The 16,086-nt window shown below is 33.5% G+C and overlaps 1 protein-coding gene across 1 annotated transcript in view; it reads right to left on the bottom strand.

Moving 5' to 3' along the window:
* The window catches only part of GALNT13 (polypeptide N-acetylgalactosaminyltransferase 13), a 552,783-nt gene that overhangs the window by 507,233 nt on the left and 29,464 nt on the right, over positions 1-16,086 (bottom strand). Inside the window, exon 2 of the mRNA XM_024735936.1 lies at positions 6,211-6,281. The gene's annotated coding sequence lies outside the window, so the exon portion shown is untranslated. The remainder of the gene's footprint in view (positions 1-6,210; positions 6,282-16,086) is intronic.

Consider the following 16,086-nt stretch of genomic DNA (forward strand, 5'->3'; position numbering starts at 1 on the left):
GTAATTAAATTTTACAAATTAAAAATTATGATACAGTTGACCCTTAACCAACATGGGTTTGAGCTATGTGGGTCCACTTATACATGGATTTTTTTCAATAAATATAGTACCTGTATTTTCTTTAACTAAGTTTGGGGAAGAGTTTGTGTTTCATTAGAGATCACAGTGTAAAATCAAAAGAACTAGTGTTTGAGTCCTGATTCTATCCAAACTGTTTCAGCTTCCTGCCTTTGGTTGAATCATTTATCAATTCCTTTATTTTTTTTTTATTGTTTTTTTTTTTCTTTGCAGTATGCGGGCCTCTCACCGCCGCGGCCTCCCCCGCTGCGGAGCACAGGCTCTGGACGCGCAGGCTCAGTGGCCATGGCTCACTGGCCCAGCCGCTCCGCGGCACGCGGGATCCTCCCGGACCGGGGCACGAACCTGCGTCCCCCGTATCGGCAGGCGGACTCCCAACCACTGCGCCACCAGGGAAACCCCAATTCCTTTATTTTTAAGGCAGAGATAGCAGTAAGCGTAATTTTGACTCCACAGGAGTGGGCATCCCTAACTTCCCTCCCATGTTGTTCAAAGGTCAACTTTATATGAGACAAAGTTCAATTAATACAGCTAACATCTACTGAGAATTTACTGTGTTAGGAGCCACTGTAAGTACCTTATCTCATTTGATCTTTACAATTTTCAGAAGACATAGTACTATTACTGTCACATTTCAGAGGTGAAGAGACTGAGGCAGAGAGACCTTACATGTTACACAGCTACAGAGGTCTCATTTTAAGATCTGAACCCATGCATTAGTATGGTTCTGGAGTCCATGCTCTTAAGTAGTGCATTCTACTATGTCTCCAATATAGAAAAAGAGAGATACTCCCTATGCTAGGTATTAGTTTTCTTCTCTTGTCAAAATTACAATTTAGTATGACAGGTAAACTAAGTCTGAAATACTAATCTTTCATGGATACAAGATATTAAATCTTTAATTTAGCACTGCATCCTTGTTTCATTGTAAGCTCTGCTAAGGAAGGGAGACAAATCACATTAAGATGACATATTTATTTTCCTCATTTATAATTGAGCAATATCATAAATTACACTGTTCCTGTTACCCAGCATAGAAGTGAATATGTATAGAAGATTCATCCCAACCATAGGGATATTTTTCCCCAAAGGTCAGAAGAGTTTTCTCCCTACCAAAGACTTAACTAAACAAGGGGAAAACTCTTTAAAAAATACATGTTTCTCTGATTATTGGTAACATCATTTTCCAGTTCAGTCAACCTGGAAATCTCAGTTATTTTTTAGAGGAATGATATGTAGTGGTGAACTATGGATCCTTTGGAGTTTGACTGAATGGGCTCAAATAACTTGCTATTTTCTAGTTATTTAACCTGGGACAATTTACTTAGTTAATTCTGCCTCAGTTTCTATTGTGCAAATGGGGATGACATTAGCGTCTACTGCTCACGGTTGTTTCAAGTTAAATAATAAATGTAAATCATTTAAAACAGAGCCAAGTACATAGTAAGTGCTACACAAGTGTTAATTACTATTATTACTCCCTGACCTATTGCCTTCAAAATCTCACCCACATCTATTCCTTTCTCTCCATTCCCACTGCTATGACCTAGGTCTCACCTTCATTCCTTCATTCTTATAGTGCTACATTTTCCTATAAATTGTTCTTGACTACGACTGGAATCCTTCGTGAAGACAACACCAGATTAATATTCAAATAAGAAACTTTAGTTCACAGGATTGGCCTTACAAGATATTCTCTTTGTTTTGTCAATTGCCTAGTAAATTCAAATTTCTTATTCTGATGATCAGTATTTCCTACAAACTAGCTCCAGCCTTATTTTCCAGCGTTTTCTGTTTTCAGTCCAAGACAAGAAACTTATTCTGTTATCAAACTAACTAACTGACCATTCATTGAATGTGAAGTATATATTTTCACCTCTAACCCTGGATATGTCATTTCCTTGATTTTTCTGTTAATATATTCCACCTGCATAAAGATCTAGCACAAATGTAATCTCCACGGTGAAACCTTGAATGAATGCAGTTTAGAATTGTATCTTCTTTCTTAAATCTCCTCTAATGCTTTATTTTTTATATATATGTATACATTTATATAACATTATTTCTCAAATTATTTGAAATGACTTTATTAATTTGACTAGTTTAGACTATTTTGATGATATCATAACCTAATACCACATCCTCTGCTTTATTTAGGCCTGGGCATATCTTACCTCCTCAAATTGAAGAAAGAATTTTCTTGAAAGTCATTTTTGTCTCTCCCTCCCACCTGCTCTCATACTTAACCAACACAGTGCCTCTCATATTATGGCAGCATGTGATAAGTATTTATTGAATTGAGTGAAATAGAATTATTAATGTAATCACTAGCTTTGTCTTTCAGAGATCAACTCTGGAAATTGAAAGTAGAAGAATTCCATAAGTCCTTCAGGCTCAAAACCAAGAGTAGTGTGAGAACAACCAAAGACTTGACCCATTCATTTTTAGAGCAATAATATTTTGTATACTAGTTAAGTTTGAAAATATCCCTGAGGTAAAATGTTGCTAATGGCTTGTTTCAAGAAGTGATGTGTAAAGGGACTGGGATTGATGGATGACTGAAATGGAAGAAGATGAAGATCACCAAAGAGTGAAAGGGAAAGTATCAGTGTGGCTGGTGTGTTGTTAAGGATGTCCCTGAGTTTGGACACACCTGAAAATGATGACTAGGGAGGAGAATGATTAAGTCAAGCTGGACTCTTCAAACCTCTCAGCATTGCATGAAGTGGCTGGAGAACTGCAAGAAAAAGGTGTGTTCAGTCACTTCAGATTCTAAGAAGTAAGATTAATAGAAGCATAAGATATGATCTCTGGCCTTAGGGAAGATACTCTGGTATTTTTCAAGTTTTCTGTACTCAAACAGCACTTTTTTCAAGGTAATGAGTTTTGGGTTGCTGAGTGGTCCTACCAACACTTAATATAAAGCAATTGTCATTTATTTAGTTGAAATTCAAGTATCAACTACTTATTTACTGAAGAATTAATATCTATGATCTGAGGTTTGAGAGTAAGGTTTTTAGGCAAATAAAAGAAAGATCAGTCACTGAATTTCAGTGCTCAACATCAGGTTAAGAGGATAAAGAAAAGAAGCTTTAGAATTAGATCAACCTCTAAAAAAAATGGGTGGAAGATTCAAATTAGACATTTTTCCACAGAAGACATACAGATGGTCAACAAACACATGAAATGTGTTCAACATCACTAAATATCAGGGAAATGCAAATCAAAACGGCAATGAGATATGACCTCACACGTATCAGAATGGCTATTGTCAAAAAGACAAGAAATAACAAATGTTGGTGAGGATCTGGAGAAAAGAAAACCTTTGTGCACGGTTGGTGGGAATGTAAATTGGTGCAAACACTGTGGAAAATAGTATGGAAGATCCTCAAAAAATTACAAATAGAACTACTACATGCTCCAGCAATTCCATTTCAAGGTATTTATCACAAGAAAATGAAAACACTAACTTGAAAAGATATATGTGCCCCCATGTTCACGGCAGCATTATTTACAATGATCAAGATATGGAAACAACCTAAGTGTCTACTAATGGGTGAATGGATGAAGAAGATGTATATATATGTACAATGGAATACTATTTGGCGGTGAAAAAGAATGGAAGCTTGCCATTTGCAACAACATGAACAGACCTTGAGGGCATTATGCTAAATTAAATAAGTTAGACAGAGAAAGCTAAATACCATATGATCTCATTTACATGTGGAATTTAAAAACAAACAAAAACCCCAAGCTCACAGATGCAGAGAACAGATTGGTGGTTGCCAAAGGAGAGGGTGAAGGGTGGGTGAAATGGGTGATGGGGGTCAAAAGTACAAACTTCCAGTTATAAAATAAAAAGTCATGAGGATGTGATGTACAGCATGGTGACTATAATTAATAATATTGTATTGCATATTTGATAGTTGCTAAGAGAGTAGATGTTAAAAGTCCTTATCACAAGAAGAAAAATGTATAAGGATATGTGGTTACAGATGTTAACTAGACTTACTGTGATCATTTTGCAATATATACAAATATTGAATCATGTTGTACACCTGAAACTAACACAATGTTTATGTCAATTATGCTTCAATAGAAAGATAAACCTCAAGCTTCATTCCCATGAATGATAGATTTAAACTTTCTGTGGTGCATTTTCCTCACATGAAAATTAAGATAATATCATATTACCTCATGATATTATTGCTTACATTAACTTAGATGTTGAATGCAAAGTGCATGGGATAGGGTCAATACTTAATATATATTTTTTCTTGCCCACATCCCTTCAATTTCCATGAATCGTTTAACAAAACATTGGATGAGATTGTTCCTCCAAATTATTTGACAATCATTTTAACAATTCTTTTTATTCTGTATCTATAAGTTTGCCTGGCTTCCTTCAAAACAAGCATTTCAGATTCCACAAGCACACAACTTCCCCCTCTTTTCTCCAAAAAGCACACAAACACACTTTCAGTCTAGATTTGCTATCACCACATAATAGGATATACATATTGTTTGACTAAATAGTTTGTTTCTTCACTAAGAGTTCAAAGGAGGAAAAGTATCTACTAAGAGCATCTTGATTTGTGTATGAAGAAACCTGAAGTTTAGTTTCTTTTTGAGCATGTCAATCAACAGTATTCACTGAGTACCTTTGTTGTATATTTTATATGGCGTGATCATGAAGTTATGATGCTTATTAACAAACATACTTGAATTGAAATATCCAAATGAATCAATTCCAATTTAATAACCGTGAACATTTATCGAGCATTAACTATGTAGATGGAATTGTGCTATAGTTTACATGTATTAACTCACCACAAATTCAGCAGTTGCTAATCTGATATCCATTTTAAAGAGACATTTTAAAGTAATTCAAAGTTACACAGCTAAAAAGAGATAAATCCAGAATTTAAACCCAGGAAGTCTGAATCCAGAGTCAAAATTCTTAAAACACTACACTATGTCACCTGTTTGTTTGTTTTTTTAAAGTAGTTATACTGGGAGACAATGTACAAACATCAATACTGCCATCATTGCCTCTACATTTTTTGGAAATTTTAATTTAGAATTGTCCTCCAGATTATCGCAATTCATCAAACAAGGAATGTGAGCATGCAGAGGCTATGACTCTATGATTCTATGGTTCCTTCCAACTTTAAAATGATAATATAAGAGCACTTGCTTTTTTTTAATAAATGAAAGATGACTTTTAGAGAATTTCAGAACTCTAATTCTAAACACTTTTCATCAAAGAATAATTTAGGTGATTCATTAACTTTCTTTCAGAATCCACATTTTCACTTATTTCCTACTAGCTCAAAGCCATCCAAGTCAGGAATTGAAAGCATCATTTGAAATGGAAGCAATGACATGACAGACGATACAGAAAAAAAAATTGCAACATTTCCGTGATACTGCTTAAGCAAAACAAAAATCCAAAGAAATAATTAGAACATGTTTGTATTCTTATTAAATATTAAATAAATATTTAAATATTCAGGCTCTTAAATAAAATTAATTTAACTTTTTCTAAGTTGTTGGTGAAGGTAGTATTTCTTGAAAAGCTGTGTGTTTTGATCAAAGCCCAGGTCTTCACTTTGATTAGATATTGAGTAAGTTATTAAAACTTCTTGGATCTCAGTTTTCTCATTTATAAAATGGGAATAAAAATAGTAATATTAAAATATTTGGGGGAGAATTAAGACAAAATATATAAATGCCTGATACACAGCAAATCTTAATCCTCAGCAAATCCAAATATTTAATTCTGTACTCCTATTTAAAATTTCCATAGCAACACTGGCTAATAACACTAATTTTTCTTCATGCTTGTCAACTTATGATTAAAAGGAAAAAAAACTCAAATAAAAAGTGATAAATATTATGTACCATTTATATACATAGAACAAGTGTAAAATCAGTCATTAGAAATCTTGAAATTATACAACTTAATTCAGACTAGCAAATAGCTCAAATCTTTATCTTTTATATACATTTTTCCTCAGTATTCACAAATATAAAGAACTGTAAATAGAAATGTATTCTTTCATGACTGTCTGCCAAATTTATTCAGCATGACTGCAATTGAGTGGAAAAATAAAAATACATATTACTTACTGTATGTGGCACTTGGTAATTTCAAAATGATTTGCAAACATTCATCCTCAAAATACTCCTACAAAATGCATCTGGGAAAAGAAAGAAATGCAAAAGAGTAAGCAATTTGCCAAGGTCACAGAAAAACTAATCCAGAACAACACTCACTTAGACACCACATATTTTAACATACCGAAATGAGCTTTTGTAAAATATAGATTATACGTACAGTATATTATAATGGGCTGATGAACAGAAATGTTCCCAACTATATGCAAACATTCTACACATCAGTCAAGGAGGACACTCTTAAGATGAATCTGCACATTGGCTTCCAAAATACATGCAAGAAACATAGGCCCCCAGAACAAGCCAGAATAACATAAAAGCAATTCAAAAATGAGATATTTATAAGTAAATTTTAGTTGGAGATTTTAGGTGGCTATTACATAATTCAAGTTTTGCAAATGTACTTTTGTCTAATATATGAAGATCACTGAGTCGGAGGAGAATTTTGCTTGATTTATCCAGAGAATTACACCAATTCACTTTGTAACTGCGTCTCAATTCTAATTGAAAACCATGTACTGAGAAAAATGCAGGCATGCCACTTGCACACCTCACAAAAATAGACAAACATTCATTTCTTTTTTTTTCAGAAGGTCAATTATAAGGAGAAAGTTATTTAATCAGATTTCATTAATTAATGTGTTTGTTTTAGGGGAGAGGTGTTAGGGAAAGCACAGTAATTTCAAAGTGCAAAATATTTCAGCTTAAGTGAATTTTATGCTTCTGGGTATACTGTTTTATAAAAGAACTGTTCAAATGAAACAAAACAAAACACAACCTAATGATAATTAAAGTAACCCTTCAAAGTACCACATGTTGTTTCAGGCAGATTAAACACACTATGGACAATACAAAGTAGCAAGCATCTTTAGAGAGACATTAGTTTTCAGCAACCAGCAGAATTTCCGCCGAGATATTTAGTTGTTTATAGAACTAAGCAGAAATACTAGCTTACCAAATCAACAGTTCAACAGCAGAACAGGCATTCTGAGTCGAACGTCTAATTGATTTATCTTCCTCTAGTGTGTGAAAGACAACAGGATGGCACTGGCCTCTACCTGGTACAGGAATGAATGATTTTACTAATCCTCAACAGAGAGTTTCTCAAAAGGAGGAAACTAGAGATAGTTAGCGAATTTATAGTTAAAGGTCAAAAGTAAGTCAAAAAGTTTTTAAGAAACCATGTATTTTTATAAATTTCATTTTTCTAAGTTTAAAACTCAGAGATTAATAGAAGATACAAACTCATGTCCACATATAATTTCAATAGAATTATAAAGTTATAACAATGAGCAGATCTGTGTATTTCTTCATGCTTTAGCATAGTCATCCTCTTAGGCAAGAGAACTGAAGTTAACACTAATTCCATGACTTGCCCAATTTGACACAGCTAATAGGGGTGATCCTGGACTCAGAGCCAGCTTTTCCGACCCAGTTTCTTCCACTACAACACCTACTAGTCCCTATACCTCATGCAGGGCAGAAGTTGCAAACTGGGGCATGTTAAAAAATATTCAAAAGCAAGAGATTTCTCATAAGAGTTCTAATTTCTTTTTTTTTTTTTTTGAACGAGCAAAGATATCTTAAGGCTGGGTTCGCAGCTTCCAGAGAGCAGAGAAATGGTTGCCAGTCTCACATGGGACATGCCTCCTGCACTCATCTAATTCCTACTTTTGCAAATTGTCTTCTACTCTGCAGTTGTCAAGCACCAGAGAGTTTTGCTCCTGATCCAAAAAACCCCTTTACCTACCAACTACAATCAGAACTCTTTGCTGTGAAACAGGAAGAATAATATTAATTATCCTCCAAGAGCATATTTCATTAGTTGAAGTGACTGCTTCTAACTACATTTCACTATACTCTCCTAATCAGGTGTTATTGATTACCATATTTTAACCTACATATACATTTTTAAATTTCATGGGCTTGAATTTCCAGGTATTTAAATATATATTTGATAATTTTTAAAGCTAAAGGAGAAATTCAAAAACACAGTTGACTGGTACACAGTCATAAGCATTAATCATCTCAAATCATGATTTTTCATTTACAATGGACACATCTTTCAGAGAGATACCTCCTGGGGTGATAGGTGTACTATTCGACAAAATAATTATAATGATAAAGAAAAAACCTTTTATTTAATTAAATAAACTAGATTAAGAGAACAGTGACCACTAAAGGTAAAGCAATGCAGCCCACACATTCTGGTTTGTGTACTGCAAAAAACTTAAATATCAATATGTTTTGTAGAATGCTTAAAAAATATGGACCTGTAATTTGGGATAATTGTAATAGCAGTCACCTAAATCTGAAACTCTTCACACACACTGTAAAATATACAGCCAACAAAAACGAACAAAAACACACAAATCCTAGGCCTTCAGCATAACTGGAAGTTGGAGGATAATAAAAATGTCAGATTACCTGTAAACAGAAAATTAAACACCAATTTCTAACAGAGCTATCTTTCAAGCTCCCACTATATGTATTACAGTGATCTATCTAAAGGGTCTAGAAACTGAGGGAGAGAGAAGAAGAAAACAAAGGTCCTAAGAGTGACACAAAATTCACTCTCAGAAAGTCCACTGAGACTGTGAAAATGTTGAAAAATTATCCTGACATATTATAACGTGGACACAGGGAGAAGACTTAAAAGTATACGGAATTCAAGGTGACAACATTTTTTTTCTTGGGGAGGAATAAGGCATTTTAAAATGATGGGGCTAAGTCAAAAGGACTTAGGCCCCAGCTTCAAGAAATTCTCAAAAGTCAAATCTGGGACAATTGGAAAATCAGAATAAATAATTATAAAGAATTAAACTTCATTACAGAATATAAATAAAAGAAAGTATATAAGGAAGAACTGGAAAACTCTTCCCTTCTGTAGAATATACCTTGGAGTTAGAAAATCACCACTAAGCACACATTATAGTTAACTGATTTAGTCAAGAAAACACCTGCGGATCAACACTCATGGGTGAAAGTGTGTTGACAAACAAGAAATTTCCATAGTCTTGAAGTACCTTCCCCAAATCACTTACTATTTACAATGGAGAAAACAATGGAGAAACTTGGCAGAGATCACCTTAACTAAATGATCGAAGACAACATCATCAAAATGGCACAAACACACATGACAAGTCTCCAAGCATGATACCCTTGAGAAGGACACATCACTTCTGTGATATGTCTGCCAAAAATGTATAAACTGAATCAATAATTAGGAAATACCAGGAAAACCCAAATTGATGAAAGTCTAAAAATATCTGGCCTGAACTCTTCAAAGTCATTAAAAACTGAAGAAATGTTCCAGATTGAAGGAATTTTTAAAAAGACATGACAACCAAATGCACATGTGATCCTAGATGCACCGTGAGTTACATAATAGTATTTTGTTAAAAATTATATTCTTAATTTTTACAACTGTACTGTGGTTATATAGGAAAATGTCCTTATCCTTAGGAAATACACACTAAAGTACTTCAAGTAAAGAAGCATGTTGCATGTAACTTATTCTCAAAGGATTCACGGAAACATTATATATATGTACATATATAATACGTATATGTATATATAATTATGTAATTATACAATGCATATCTACATCTATATATATATATACGCATATATGGAGAGAGAAAGAGCAAGCAGAAATAATAAAGCACAAGGGGTAAAATGTAAATAACTAACGAATCTGGACAGAGAGTATTCAGGGTTCTGAAGTATAATAATTACAATTTTCTGTATGTTTGAAGCTATAAAAAAATTTTAAATTAGAGGCAATAGGTAGACATAAATAAATGTCTTACTTTCATTGAGATATTTTGGGATCACAGAAAAATAGACAAAGAGATAATCAATGACGTGTTTTTAAATTAAGGAAAAAATTAAGAAGTTAAAAAACAAATCAGAATCATTGCTCAATGTTTTTGGACAACTAAAATAACAAAAATCCAGATATATATACACATTCTCCTGCATTTTATATATTATATATAATTCATATATTAAATATGCATATATTCAAATCATGTATTTTTAATAACATATATTATATATGCATATTAAATTCATAAAATAAAGGAGAATGAAAGTAAATATGGAACTTAGCTTTGGGTTTTTAAATAAACCATACAAATAATATTAAAGTCAGTGAATTCAGCAACGTAAAGTTCAATAATAAAGTGATATGCATAAATAAAAGTGTTCAGCAATTAAAGAAAAAAAAAAGATTATCAAACAGTCCTTGAAGGTCATCACTATAAGTGTTTCTTCCTTATATAACTGTTTTTCTAAATCAAAATTACCAACTTCTGTCTTTTTCAAATTCAGGAAAAAAAAGAAACATAAAAAAATAAAAATCGCCCTTAATTCCTAAAACAATATATTTCATTTCAAACAATATATTTACTGTCTTTATTTCCAAACCATTATTTAAAGAATTATACAATATAAACTCATAATTAGATTCTTTTTTTTTACTCTATTGTGAATTTCATTCCGTGACAACATTATGTTTGTTTATCGATACAATGCAAAATTATTTCACCGATTGGTATCCCATAGATGTCATCATTGATTTAATATTTTTTATCTATAACTTGTTAGCAAGTATCAGTTACCAAAAAATAACAAACACTGCAAACGTCTTTCTGAATGTATCTTCTACCATAGCATGATTGTTTCCTCAGGATAAAATACCCAGAAGGGAAATTGCTGGATCAAATAGCATGAGGCTGTTAAAATTTGCTCAACTATATTTTATTAACACAGATGCACAAAATTTTCATATTTGAACAACCCCACAATCAGTTTAAATTTTACAGTCACTGCAGCCATTTGCAGTTGTGACACAGTATTTTTTGCGTGTTTGTGTCCTGATTTGGCCCTAGTTCTTCATATTGTCATGTCTTGAATTGAGTTTTATGCATTCTTTGTGTTACAAGTGTTGAGTTTACCTATTAAAATGTCTACAAAGAGGTTAGCCAAAAATTTGACCTTGAAATAAAAAATTGCTCGTATGGAAAATCATGGAAACAGAGGAGTTTTAGTAAAATAGTTATTTATTTTTGGAGGAATTAACACTTCCTATTTTCTTAGGAAGCAACAGTTGAGATTTTACAGGACCTAAGGAAGAAAATAGATGAAGATATGTTACAGTCTTGTAACTGAGAACATACAAGAGGATTGATTACTACATGACGAGTGAAGCAAGCAAAGACAGAAAACACTACAGAACCCCCTGAAAAATCCAAGCCCCTCTACCAAGTCTCATTTCTAATTTATAGCAACAATGCATCAGTATGTCTAGATACTACCATTTACATTTTATTATGTTAGATATTAGCATTTTAAGTGCCACTTTAATTGATAGTTTTCATCAGTCTTCAAGTTACTTTAGCCACCTTTCCTTTTTCCTATATTTACTTTGTATTCTTGCAAATTCACACAGACTTAGCAACTTTCCTAGTCTGTAGAATCCATATTTTATATTATTAAATTCTGGAGATTAATACAAATATTATTCAGTATAAGCACCCAATCAACCCTTCTGGAGTCTCAGTTGGTCTGCCCTGGCAGGTCACTGATTCAATAACACATAACAAACCATGCCTCCCTTTACCCAAGACTACATTTTCTTTACTGGTTGATGAGAATGTTATATGAGATAAAAACTAAACCTTACTGAAATGAAGATATATGAACTCTTTTGCTTCCCCTCATATTTAAGTCCTGTCATTGTGTCAGATAATAAAATTAGATGAACTTGCAATGACTTACTTCTTTTAAAGCCATGTTGGTTGTTACCACCATTTGTTCTGCTCTTTGAGGTGTATGAAAAATGTCTTTTTGATTTATTCTATTTTCCTAGATATCAAAGCAAGCTGATGAATCTGTAACTTCTAAAGTCATCATTGTGTTCTCTCTCTCCCTCCCCATTTTCATTTGGCATTCAAGAACCCTAAGTCAACTCCTTGAACACTTTCTATTGTAAATACGGCTTGGTAATAATCCTATGATAATTTCTATCATGAACAGCAGGCCGAATCAGGATCTCCTCAACATTGCATTTAAAAATGTAATTCTCCTGAAGTCCATTAGCCAGTTTAAGTCACTGCATAATTCCATATCGGGTTCAAACAGTAGGCAATGCCTTGACCAAGATCCTGAACACCCTCACCCCTTGATTTTTGACAGTGTGCTTACCTTGCAGACAGTGTCTACATTGTGGCATTCCCTAACTGAAGACTGTTTCATCCGTCCCTCTTCTCTATTCATCCAGTTGAGAAGTCAAGACCTGTTTCCTAACTCAAGTGGGTTCTCAGTCAATTCTTTGTTCCCTTTACTTTATTTCACCTTTTTTCCACTGAATGTTCAAGGAACTGGCAAAGTGATTGTTCCAAACATTCATTAGCCTCTCTTGTAAAGAACACTGAATGCCTTCACCTTCATCCCCTTCTTCTAATCCACTGGCAGAGATATGAGATGTTGGTTCCTTCATCCTCAGAGATGAAAGGTGAAACATGTTTGCTTAACTCACTTAACCCCACTCTCAGCAAACACACAGTAAAGCATGACTTATTTTATATCCTTCCCTCATTACTTTTTACTCATTGTAAAAATTTCACCTCTTCCTTTACATCTCTATCTTTTGCTTACTTCACTTTCATGAAGTTTTTCCAAGAACAGGTTAGAGATTCAGGCAGATTTATGTTCAGAGAACTTCATCAGTGTCATTTATAGTATTTATAACTGTAAATCTTTAAAAGCAACTAGAGTGTCTAACAATTAGAGATCAACTAAGTAAGGTGTGGTTTGCGTAGATGATAGAATGCCAGGCAGCCACAAAACTCATGTCTCAAACAGTACTGATTTATATGCAGAAATCTTCAATATATCAATATATTTTTAAAACAATATAAATACTTCTAAAATAACATGAATAAAGTAGCAATTGTGTAAATAATTATAAATATGTATACACACATGTATTTACATATACACAAATATATGTATAAAATTCAGAAAGACTGGAAGACTATATAGCAAAATGGTAATAGTTATGATCTCTGAATAATGTAAAAATATAAGTAATATGAACTTACTTTTTAATATTTTACTTAATTTTGCAAACCTTCTGCAATATACATTATATATATATATATATATAAAATCTTATCATTCGAAAAGAAAGAATACTAGTTTGAAAACTCAGAGGGAACAAAAGCAACACACTGCATATGTAAGAACCAAATACAGAGCTATAAATCAGGCAGAACTTCAGCATTAAAAGAGCTGGAGACTAGTATAGACAAAATTGGGGCATAAATAAGCAGTAAGAGTAAATTCTCAAAAAGTTAATAAAATGTGATTTTTTTGATGTGGTATGGCTGGACCTACCAGTTGCCTCCCCAATATTTATTCTCTCCTGCCTTAGATGCTATATGTACTTTATGCTCTTTGGCCTTTGCCTGCCCAACATGTAGATATGACTGGAACTCTGGCAGCTATTTTGAGATCTTAAAATGTCTACAAGAATCTAAGATCCCTGGTGACATTAAAGAGCCAGGCTTCTCAGGCTTGGACTGCTGACATCAAGACTTCGTATTTTGTGAGGGAAAAATAAAAGCACTAATTTCTTCAGGCCACTCTGGGCAAACACTGGACACAATTTCTAAGTGATACATACAACTACTTGAGAATTCGCAAGTAAGAATAAAGAAAATGTTTCTCTGTCAAGGATTTAATGATTATTTGACCAGAATATATTAGCAAATGTTAGGGTTCATATGTCAAATAATACTTAAAATGAAAAAAAATTCAAAGGAATTCAGAGGAGAGAAATGGAAAGAATTAACATTTAGGAAATTACATTAAAAATGGCTCTATTGGAAAAATTTATATTTCATAAAAGGAAATACCTAGTAGTTTAGTTATATTTAATTGTATGAAGGATTACTTTTAAAGTTAGACTCCAAGTAATGAAATTGCTTTAACAGTAGGAGAGATTATATTACACACTAAAAATGAATTTCCAGAAACTAAAGATTATTTAGATATTAGCTTTTTTTTTAAGTGAAGTTTCTTTTGAACCTGAATTTAGAACTGGGACCTTTCAAATCATGAGATCCAATTAGAAATGTAGTGTAAATATGTGATGAACTTTAGGTAGAGGATGTGAGTTAGTTTCCTATTATGTTTTATGGTCAATTTTGGTGCTTTCTTCATGTTTTACACCACTGTTTAAATGCACACATTTGTATTTACTTCTTCTGAGAATAAGTTAAAACTGATTGAAAGTGCATCCTTAACTCCTCTACACCATCCAAATATAGAGTGTGGCAGGCTGTATCTTCCAAAGATGACCGCAACATGTCCCATCCTGCATGGTCTTCTGCAATGTGAGCTTGACATTCGCCCATCACAAGATGAAGCTATTTCTTTGCCTCCTGAAATCTGAGCAGACTCTAGGACTCCTTTGACCAAGAGGATATGATAGAAGCAACACTGTACCAGTCTAGGAGTAACCCTTAACTCGCATCTTCTGTCTTCTGCCTCTTGGAGACCTCAGCTGCCATGGAGGAAGTTCAGGTCACTCTACTGGAGAGAGTGGCCATTTTGAGGAGCACAAGGCATCAGACATGTGAGTAAAGAAACCATACTGGATGTCCAGTTCATCCGGCCTTTAGATGACTCCGGTCCCAGCCACCACCTGATGGCGACTACATGAGAGACCCCAAATGAGGATCTCCCAGCTGAGCTCCATCAACCCACAGAACGATGAGAGATTATAATAAATTGTTATTTTTAAGCCACTAAATGTATGGATAATTTCTTGCATAGCAATAAAATAACCAGAAAATGTGATCATCCTAGAATTTAAACTCTAGAAGTATAACGCAATATTTGTCATCCTTTATTTATGTAAGTTCTAAAATTATACATATGAACATATACTGACCAGAATGTCAATTGTTTATATGGTAACCTATTTTTCTGTTTCTGTCTCTACCTCTATCTATGCAAGTTATCTTACATCCAGTTAAAATGATTTCCGATTGCTTTCTGACTGATCGTGCACTAACACAGAAGTTTTATATGTATATATATATATATATATATATATACGTGTATGTGTGTGTGTGTGTGTATTTATGTGCACATACAAACACACACACACAGTGGAATTAGGGGTCATTACAGCTTAAATTTGTTTTCTGTGCTCCCAAAAAGCAGAACTAAGACCAATAAGACCAATGAGAAAAGTCACAAGGAACAGAATTTAAGCTCAGCATAAGGAAAAACCCTCTTACTGTAGAGAATGACAAAATAGAATGGGCTTCCCTAAGAAAGGGCCAAATGAAGAGTTCAAGAAGTTGAAGGTCCACTGTCCAGAAATGCTGAAAGGGATTTCAAGTTGTGGTTTGTTGCTGGAATTAAATGTTTTTTAAACACCCTCTTGAACCCACTATTTTGATAAATTTGTGGTGATTATCTTTGGAATAGATTATGCTAATATTTTTATATTCCCATCATATTCTAGAAACAGACATGAGGAGTGTCACAAAGATTCATTCAATACAGCATCATTAAATTCACAGCCCTTTATCAAACTGAATCAATGTTTTCAAGACATTTATTGAATAACTAGCTATATTATGGACTTTAGTAGACCTCGGGGGAACAATGAGGAATGTGATGCCTCCACTGTGAAAAAGATTATAATTTAAAATTGGAGACAGAGGAAGACACAACCATGATAACATGGTGTAAGTTAGCAACAGCAATAAGAACAAAGTACCGTGGGAACTGGAAAAAGGAATA

The sequence above is a fragment of the Neophocaena asiaeorientalis genome, unplaced genomic scaffold (genome assembly GCF_003031525.2).
Source record: "Neophocaena asiaeorientalis asiaeorientalis breed wild unplaced genomic scaffold, Neophocaena_asiaeorientalis_V1.1 scaffold72, whole genome shotgun sequence".
NCBI classification, from domain to species: domain Eukaryota; kingdom Metazoa; phylum Chordata; class Mammalia; order Artiodactyla; family Phocoenidae; genus Neophocaena; species Neophocaena asiaeorientalis.